Source organism: Pteropus vampyrus, unplaced genomic scaffold, assembly GCF_000151845.1.
Source record: "Pteropus vampyrus isolate Shadow unplaced genomic scaffold, Pvam_2.0 Scaffold3, whole genome shotgun sequence".
NCBI lineage: Eukaryota > Metazoa > Chordata > Mammalia > Chiroptera > Pteropodidae > Pteropus > Pteropus vampyrus.
Genome location: NW_011888784.1, coordinates 20,528,935 through 20,536,918, shown reverse-complemented (window position 1 = coordinate 20,536,918; position 7,984 = coordinate 20,528,935). Strand labels below are relative to the sequence as shown.

At 33.4% G+C, this 7,984-nt stretch overlaps 1 non-coding gene across 1 annotated transcript; it reads right to left on the bottom strand.

Annotated features, from left to right (window-relative positions):
* Window positions 1–535: 535 nt before the first annotated feature.
* TRNAA-UGC lies at window positions 536–609 on the bottom strand. Its single transcript has one exon. It is a non-coding gene; the product is annotated as a tRNA-Ala (tRNA).
* Window positions 610–7,984: the final 7,375 nt, after the last annotated feature.

The window sequence follows — 7,984 nt, the reverse complement described above, 5'->3', positions numbered from 1 at the left end:
AGTAATTAGAACACAACATGTACAATTTGACAGCCTTATCAAGAGCAAGAACACTGACCAGATGATCTTTTTTCCTCATCATTCTATATGCCTATTGGTGACTTCTCATAATTCTCTAATTCTCTGCCATCACAAGAGTATCTGAGTCATCTCAAGATATTTTGATTTGTATATTCATCTTTTAATCTCATACTTATTGGCAACTATTAAAAATAATTCAAAATAAATCATAATCAGAAATAAGCTGCTAGTAGCTTAAGGTCTGTTGAGTAATCTATATGTCTAAAGCAATACTAATTTAAGGGAGTTAGCATACGTAAACTCTATGGAAATTGAGAGGAACGAGAATTTTCTGTACAGTGTATTCCTTAAACATCTTACCCCCCTCTTGAATTCCCCCCCTCTCCACTTCCGCCCCTGAGGACCTGTGGATGTTGCCATTCTCCCTTAAGAACTGAATCTCTGAAGGTGGGGCATCTCCTCCCACACACTCAGGGCGTGCACCCAGGGCATGGTGCACCCAGGATATGGTCAGTGGCTCAACCTGGGGTGCGAACCCAGGACCTTCTGCGTGCAAAGCAGACGTGCTAACCACTACACTATGGAGCCACCCCCTACTTAACCATTTTTGTAACTTTGTACAAGTTAGGTATAATAAGAGAACTTACCATACAAAGTTGTCATGAGGATTAAGTGAAATGTGTGTAAAGTGCTTAAGACAATGCCTTGACGAAATAAACAGTAAATGGTAGTCTTTACCGTCTTTGTTTTTACTATCCTTATAACAATACCACTGACAACAATAATATTATGATGTTTATATCTGAGGAGATTGGGAAAAGCTTTGCAGGAGTTGGTAGTTATATCAGTTTGCTTGGACTGCCGTAATAAAATATCATAGATTTAGTGGCTTAAACAACAAAAATTTATTTTCTCACACTTCTGAAGACTGCAAGTCACATCAGGGTGCCAGCGTGGTTGGGTTCTGGTGGGAACTCTCTTACTGATGGCTACCCCTTACCTTCTCACTGTGCCCTCACATGGCAAAGAAAGACAGATGTTAAGCAAACTCTCTGATGTCTCTTCTTTAAAGGATACCGATTCCATCATGAAGGCTCTAACCTCATGAACTCATCTAAACTCAATTATTTTCCAAAGGCCTCATCTCCAAATATCATATTGGGAGTTAGGACTTCATTGTATAAATTTTTTGGTGGGGAGAGGGAGGTTATAATTCAGTCCACAGCAGTAGTTAAGCTGAATTTTCAAGGGTCGATAAAATTTAGAATTTGAGTTGATGAAATGTGGGGATGGAGGAGACTATCTAGTAAAAGGAAGTGAAAACAGAAACAAATCCTATAAAACAGTTTATGCTACATAATGACTTGATTTCCTTATGATTGATAGTAGTAGCAATATCAAAAATGTCTATAAACAGAATACCAGTAGCAATCTTTATTTATCAAGTGCCTACTAATTACCTGTGACAGGGGGCCTTAACATTTCACTTAGCTTAACTAACTTCAGACAGGTTTCTTCCTGCCTCTAGGCCTCTGACTTTCCTTTCACTCCAGATGTTAGGGAGTCTAGATGTCTCAACCAATGAAGCACTCTTCTTTTTTCTGAGAATATTTACTATAGAAAACTTTGAAACTCTTCCTCTGCCCCTAGAAGTAAATCTTTTTTAAAAGCCACTTGCCAATTTTACAGCCCAGGACTGTCTTTCTCAAGGACCTGAGTGCCATCCCTTTGAACTGTAATCATCGAGGAAGATAGCAGCACCCTTATCTTCCTGTTTCTGTGGGACTGTAGGAGGCTCACTTCAAGGAATTCCCTGCTCTAAATTGTAAAACTACCACCACCCAAGAAGATACAAGGTTACTTCACTTCAGTTAAGGGCAATTAGTAAATATAGATGACCTAGGATCACACCACCCCAGCTTCTAAATATATCTCACCCTTTGTTTGTTTTGGGGGATTTAAATTCAGACTCCAATTTGACCTTTCCTCTGTTGCAAAAACCTTGAATAAAATCTTTGCTGGTTTTATATTGTTCAGTGAAATTTTGCTTTGACACCCATCACTGTGTTATTTAATATAATAGTAGTTAGTTATATAGTCATCTTAGCAGTCTTAGGAATTAATAACTTTTATTATTATTCCTATTTTCAAAATGTGGAACATGGAGCTAACCTAATAGAAATTAAGAGAATTGTCCAAGGTCACCCATATAGAACAAGATGAAGCCAGCTTTTGAATTATAGCAAATTAACTCTACTGACTAAACTGTCACTCTATGCTGCTTTCTTTATGATCATTTGTTTGTGCTGCAAGAGGAGAAATGGCAAGGATAATTGTTTGCACCTCTCTTTTTTTTTAACCAATAAGTTACCAGTAACCTCCACCTTTACTCCCATCCTCCTACTTATATAATAGTCTCATGTATGTAGTTGTCCTGCTTTAGTTGTTTATGTTCAGTCCTCATAAGACAAACATTCATTCCTAAGAATATAATTCTTATTTATATCCTCACTGAAGGCATGTGGAAGGAAATTCTCCATAGAATCGGAAGTTATCTATACAATAACTACCGGTTTACTGAGGTTAAGATAATGACAGCTATAATCTCTTTAATAATAGACAATATTAATTAGTTGTGATATAGTTGTGTGTGTGCATGTGTTTATTTAGTACATAATCTTTTTATTAAAAAGTTTAAGACTCTGAAATAGGATTAGATAAATTCTTTTTATATCAACTTACTTAATTGGGCCTCATGCACAGGTATTTATAATGAAATTGATATGTATTTGCAGGAATGTATCTTTTATTATTGCATTTCAGATTTAAGTGGGGGTGGAATGTCATGTTTACAGAGAATAATAATTAGGTTATGAAGTGTAAGTGAAATCAAATGATACAGTACAAGGTCAGGTATTAAATTAAAATTGAATCAGAGAGTCTATTTACTGGTACACTAACTCTGACATTTCAGGGGAGTGGTTGGTCCAGGGTCTTAAGCATCACGAGTATCTGAGCTGAGTAAATACAGCAAATAAATCATTTAGCTGATCACCTAACATACTAAGTAAAATAAACATTCTAAATAAATAAATAACATTCATAATAAAACACTAAGATGTATGAGATAAACTCTATATGTTGGATTTGTGAGTCAAAATAAGAGTTTTATTTTTTCCTTATAATACAATCTATGTCCATTTAACATTTTTGATAGGTAAAAATTTGAGTTTTCTTAAAGGCTTAACACAAATATATCATATGGATCGATTTTAAAGTATTTATAAAATAATATGATTTTATCTCTTAAAGTAAAAGGCAAAGAGGAATATATAGTATTTTACAAAGTATTTTGTTTTCTCACTATGATTGACATCAATGAACACTATTTATGTCTGCATATTATTTCAGGGCATGAATATCAAGAGTCAAATTCTGATTACTAGGTCTTATGCTTGCCCAGATTTGAGTGCGTAATCTTTACCTCCATGGCATCATTTGTATTCAGTTCACCGACTGGCATTTATCTTGGATGTTAACTCACCCTCCAAAAGAAATTATCAACTGAGGAGAGAAATGGAGGCTCAGGTGTTGTAAAGCTCCTGCTGCAACACATAAAGCTCCACTACGAGGAAAATAGCTTCAGCCAAAGCACTTAATTCCTTCTTGAACATTTGACAAAAAAAATTTAAGGATAGCAGCTTAACTTAGAATAGATTTTTTTGCATCACTTGGACAAATGGAGAAGTTGTTTACGATGGTAGAGGCAGTGAAAATGTTGAGTAAGGAGGCCTATGTTTGGTTCATTCATTAAATATATTGTTGTGATAAAATATTTTTGAAGATAATATATTTAACAGTACTAAAAGCTACATATTGTGATGTTTTGTAGTAAAAAGCGACTATCCCTCTTGAAAATGAATCTTCTTGATTATAATCATGTAAGGCGAATTCCTCTTCATTCTTATGTGTGAATCTCTTAACTGTGTGAAAAAACAAAAATGCACAGACTTGTTACCTTTTCTTTAATAAAACATCGGCAGTATTGCTACCTTGCAAATTTAGTTTTATCCCTCATTTCCTGTTTTCTTACCATGGCCTTTGCCTATAAATTCTTTTTGTTTTTAGAAGAGATGTGTGTGTGTGTGTGTGTGTGTGGTGAACATGTGTATATGTGTAACTGTATTATGTTTTTGTGGAAGTGTTTGTAGAAATTCTGAAACTGAGGCTGTCTTAAAATAAGAGAGAGACATGGGCTTTGTATTTTTCTGCCTGCCATATTAGAGGGAATATTATGAGGTTCTGGATTAGCATTTCCAGTGTTGTCCGGACTACTTTGACTATGTCTTAAATTTTGGGCTATGTAAGTATTTGGGATAATTACTCTTGCAGTTATCTCTATGGCATATAAAGATAAGACAATGCCATTGGGAGTTACCCTGAGAAGAATAACTATTTACATTGACTAGTATTCTGGGATAAGTCAGTACACAGATTTCTTTTCAGAACCTTATAATTGGGCCTAGACTCTGAGATATCCAAGAGAATGCAATTTGAGAGGGTTGAGATATCCACCCAAAACAGTGACCTGCTCTAATTACAAAAGTATTCTGAGGTCCTACTAGGTTTCAGGATTTATATCGATATGTGTTTTAAATTATTTGGGGTATTTTTTTTTTTCTGTTAGTACTACCCTTTCAGTAAATTTTGTTCACAGTCACAATTATTTTCAGTTGTGCTGTCTGGAATTTGGAGAAGAATATGTCCTCCCTGAGCCCGGGCTAGGGTTTTTATTGGTGAATAGCTATGTCCAGAAGTAGCTATCTGAGAGGTACTGGATTGTCAACAAAAGAGCAAATGCTTAGGCAACAAGCCAGGCTAAAGCGGACTTGTTCTGGAATATACCTTAGTTAGTACATTGGAGAATATTTATTACTGAATGGGGGTATAGTAATGCAGAGTGATAATTTTCTGCCATTAATGAGGTTGAATCCTAATAAATAAAATTTTGTAACATTTGTAATCTTAGCCTGGTAGGCTGTGAATACATAATTGAGGAATGCAGCTAAAGTACTCTATATGTACCTGTTTTCTTCTAGAGATCTAAATTAAATGATTTGAAATATAAGGATATGGGCTTATATTCTCAGGGCAATCTCCAACTTTATTATGTCCCCTGATGTTGTTCAAATGACGTTGATGTTACTTTGAATTTAAATCTGCTTTTAATTTTTAGTAATATCAGCAACCAAATTTCAACAAGGACATCTATTTCTTTTGACCTTCTTTATGTCCTCCCCCAGAGGGAAGCTTATTCCCAATTCTTTTCTCCTGTTGTGCAGCAGAACTTCTTCCTGTTCTGTTGCTTGCTAGTGCAAGACACCAAAGGTCTTGGGACTTTACTTTCTACTTCTGTATTTATGGAATTATTTTCAAGACACACGTATGCTTACATATATGCATACATACACGACTTGTAAATATATAAACTAATTTTCAATAGTGAATGTATCTAAATGTTAAGAATACAGGTTATTTTAGTTTTCTTCATTTTGTTTATATCTGCTTTCCAAATTTTCCAAAATGAACCTATATCATATTGCCTTGTAAAAATAATTAATAAAATGCTTACTAATAAATTCTTTGTGGAATAAAATGGGGCCTACACAGATATCAAAAATGTGGCAGGTTGGTACATTATCATTTCTTCTCATTTGTTTCCTGCATACTTTTTCTTTCTTCCCCAAAATAATATGATTCCCAAGTACATCATGTATATATGATAATCCTATATCAGGGATAAATATATATAAAATGATTTACATTTCACATGAAATTATGCTTGAAATCATTGAATCAAGGAGTCATCAAAACATCTTCATTACCATAAAAAGAAAGTAGCAGTATAAATAATATTTCTTTTGCTGTCACTATAGACAAAACTTCTATGAGGCACAAAATGTTCTGCTTGAAAGAAACATACAATGAAACATGAAGGATAAAACTCTTCATTGTGAAAACATTCCCCTTTCTTGAGGTTTTTTTTTTTTTTTTTTGCCATGAACCTACTACCATCTCAATAAACATAGAGTAGGTTTTCTAGTGTCTAAAAGCCATAGACAATTAAAAGCCTTGGGACCTTTTATTATGGGGATTGTGTTTCTTACTTTGGGAGTTACCAAAGGCTTCCTGATGTTTATTCACACAGGTAAATTTCTTTTTAGCCCCAAACAACATGTAAACATCGAATGAAAGATCATACTGAATGTGTTTTTTTTTATTTTCTGCATAAATTTCTTAGATGAAATATAGAAAGTATTTGATGACAGATCTTTTTTTTGCTTACAATATTTTATGTGTAATTAACCTTTGGTCTTATTCTGGAATAACTGATGTTTTGAAAGCACAAGCTTAGAGTGTGATGAATGTATGAGTAATCATCTACTGATAGATTAAATAATGTATTAGAAGCAAAGTACTCATCTTTATAGTTTGCTCTACCAATTAAAAATATCAGATATTTAAAGAATATGAATATCTGATTGATAAAATTATTACAAATAAAAAAGCAAGTTGCATTATAATTCAGCTCAAAATATTAAACCACACATTGGGAAGTTAATAACCACGTATCTTCAGTGGGAGACCAGTATGTCAATATATGTACCTACAAGTAAGAAAATGTAGGTGGTGGCATCTGGGAGCATAGACTCAAGGGCTTTTTATTTTAACCATTTATATATCTCAATTTCAAATTCAAAAGAGCATTCTCATAGTGGCTTTATATTTGGTTTTAAATCACAATTCAGCACAGGACAAATACTTAACCAAGTATAAAGTCTGTTTTTCAAAATAATGGTGATTTTTATTCCCACAATATGTCTTAATGTCATTTTGCTAGTGAAGGATAAGTACTTTACTTTACAGAGCATCATTGACTGTAAAAATTTTATCAAAATGCTGCCTAAGAAACCAATCTGAATTTTAGTGCTTTCTCCCTGCAAGCCTGACTTACACTCTTCTTTAGCCCTAGTGTACCACTTATAGTATTCTTAAAATATACTTCCCTTTTCTGACATTGCAAATATCAGTTATCTACCTAAAAAGTTCTGGAATGCCTTCCCTATTCATGTCTATCTAATATAATCATACATGTTTGAATACTAACTTCTATATCCACATTTTCAGTGCTTCTTTTATTCCTTTGAAATGGGAAATATTACTCCAAAAAACCTTCTCTAAAATCCTAAACATCTCTTTTTTTTAATAGTCAAATAACGTACAACTGCAATTATCTTTTTTTTTTTTCTGTTACAAATTGAAGAACATGGTTTAATGTCATCTCCTAAACTAGATACTTCTAAAATTCTAACAGCTAGGATTAAGTCATTATATTTCTCAAATAGCCAAGACAGTAATTATGTCATTAGTGGATGCTGAATAAATATGGATTGATACAATAAATTATTGGTGATCTAAATGCCCATATATAAATCTTTGTATACTTCTAAAACTATAATGATAGTCTGTCAACTGTTGCATTCTCTTGAAGGTGAAACAATTATCGAGGGTTGGAAGGAAGTAACACATGGAATTTGCTGGCAATTAATTTTTAAGATGCTGGGAAAAATAATTATCATTAACACTTTGGCATAAAAGAAGATCCCCACATATATTTGATAATAAGATACTGCAAACTTTAAAATAAGTGAAAAATACTCAGTTTTATTTCTGAGTAATGAGATGCCAGTTGAGTAAACATATTCTTGGCTATACTGATAATAACCCTTGCCAAATATTGAATAAGTGTTTTCTCTGATGATACTGTTGAATTGTGGTATGAAATATACCAGCTAGGAAATTAAACATTCATTTTATAATAACATAACACTCTAGAAATATTTTAGGATTAAAAATCTAAAACCCTGGGCTCCAGTGATCCTAAATGTGTCACTTAACCTTT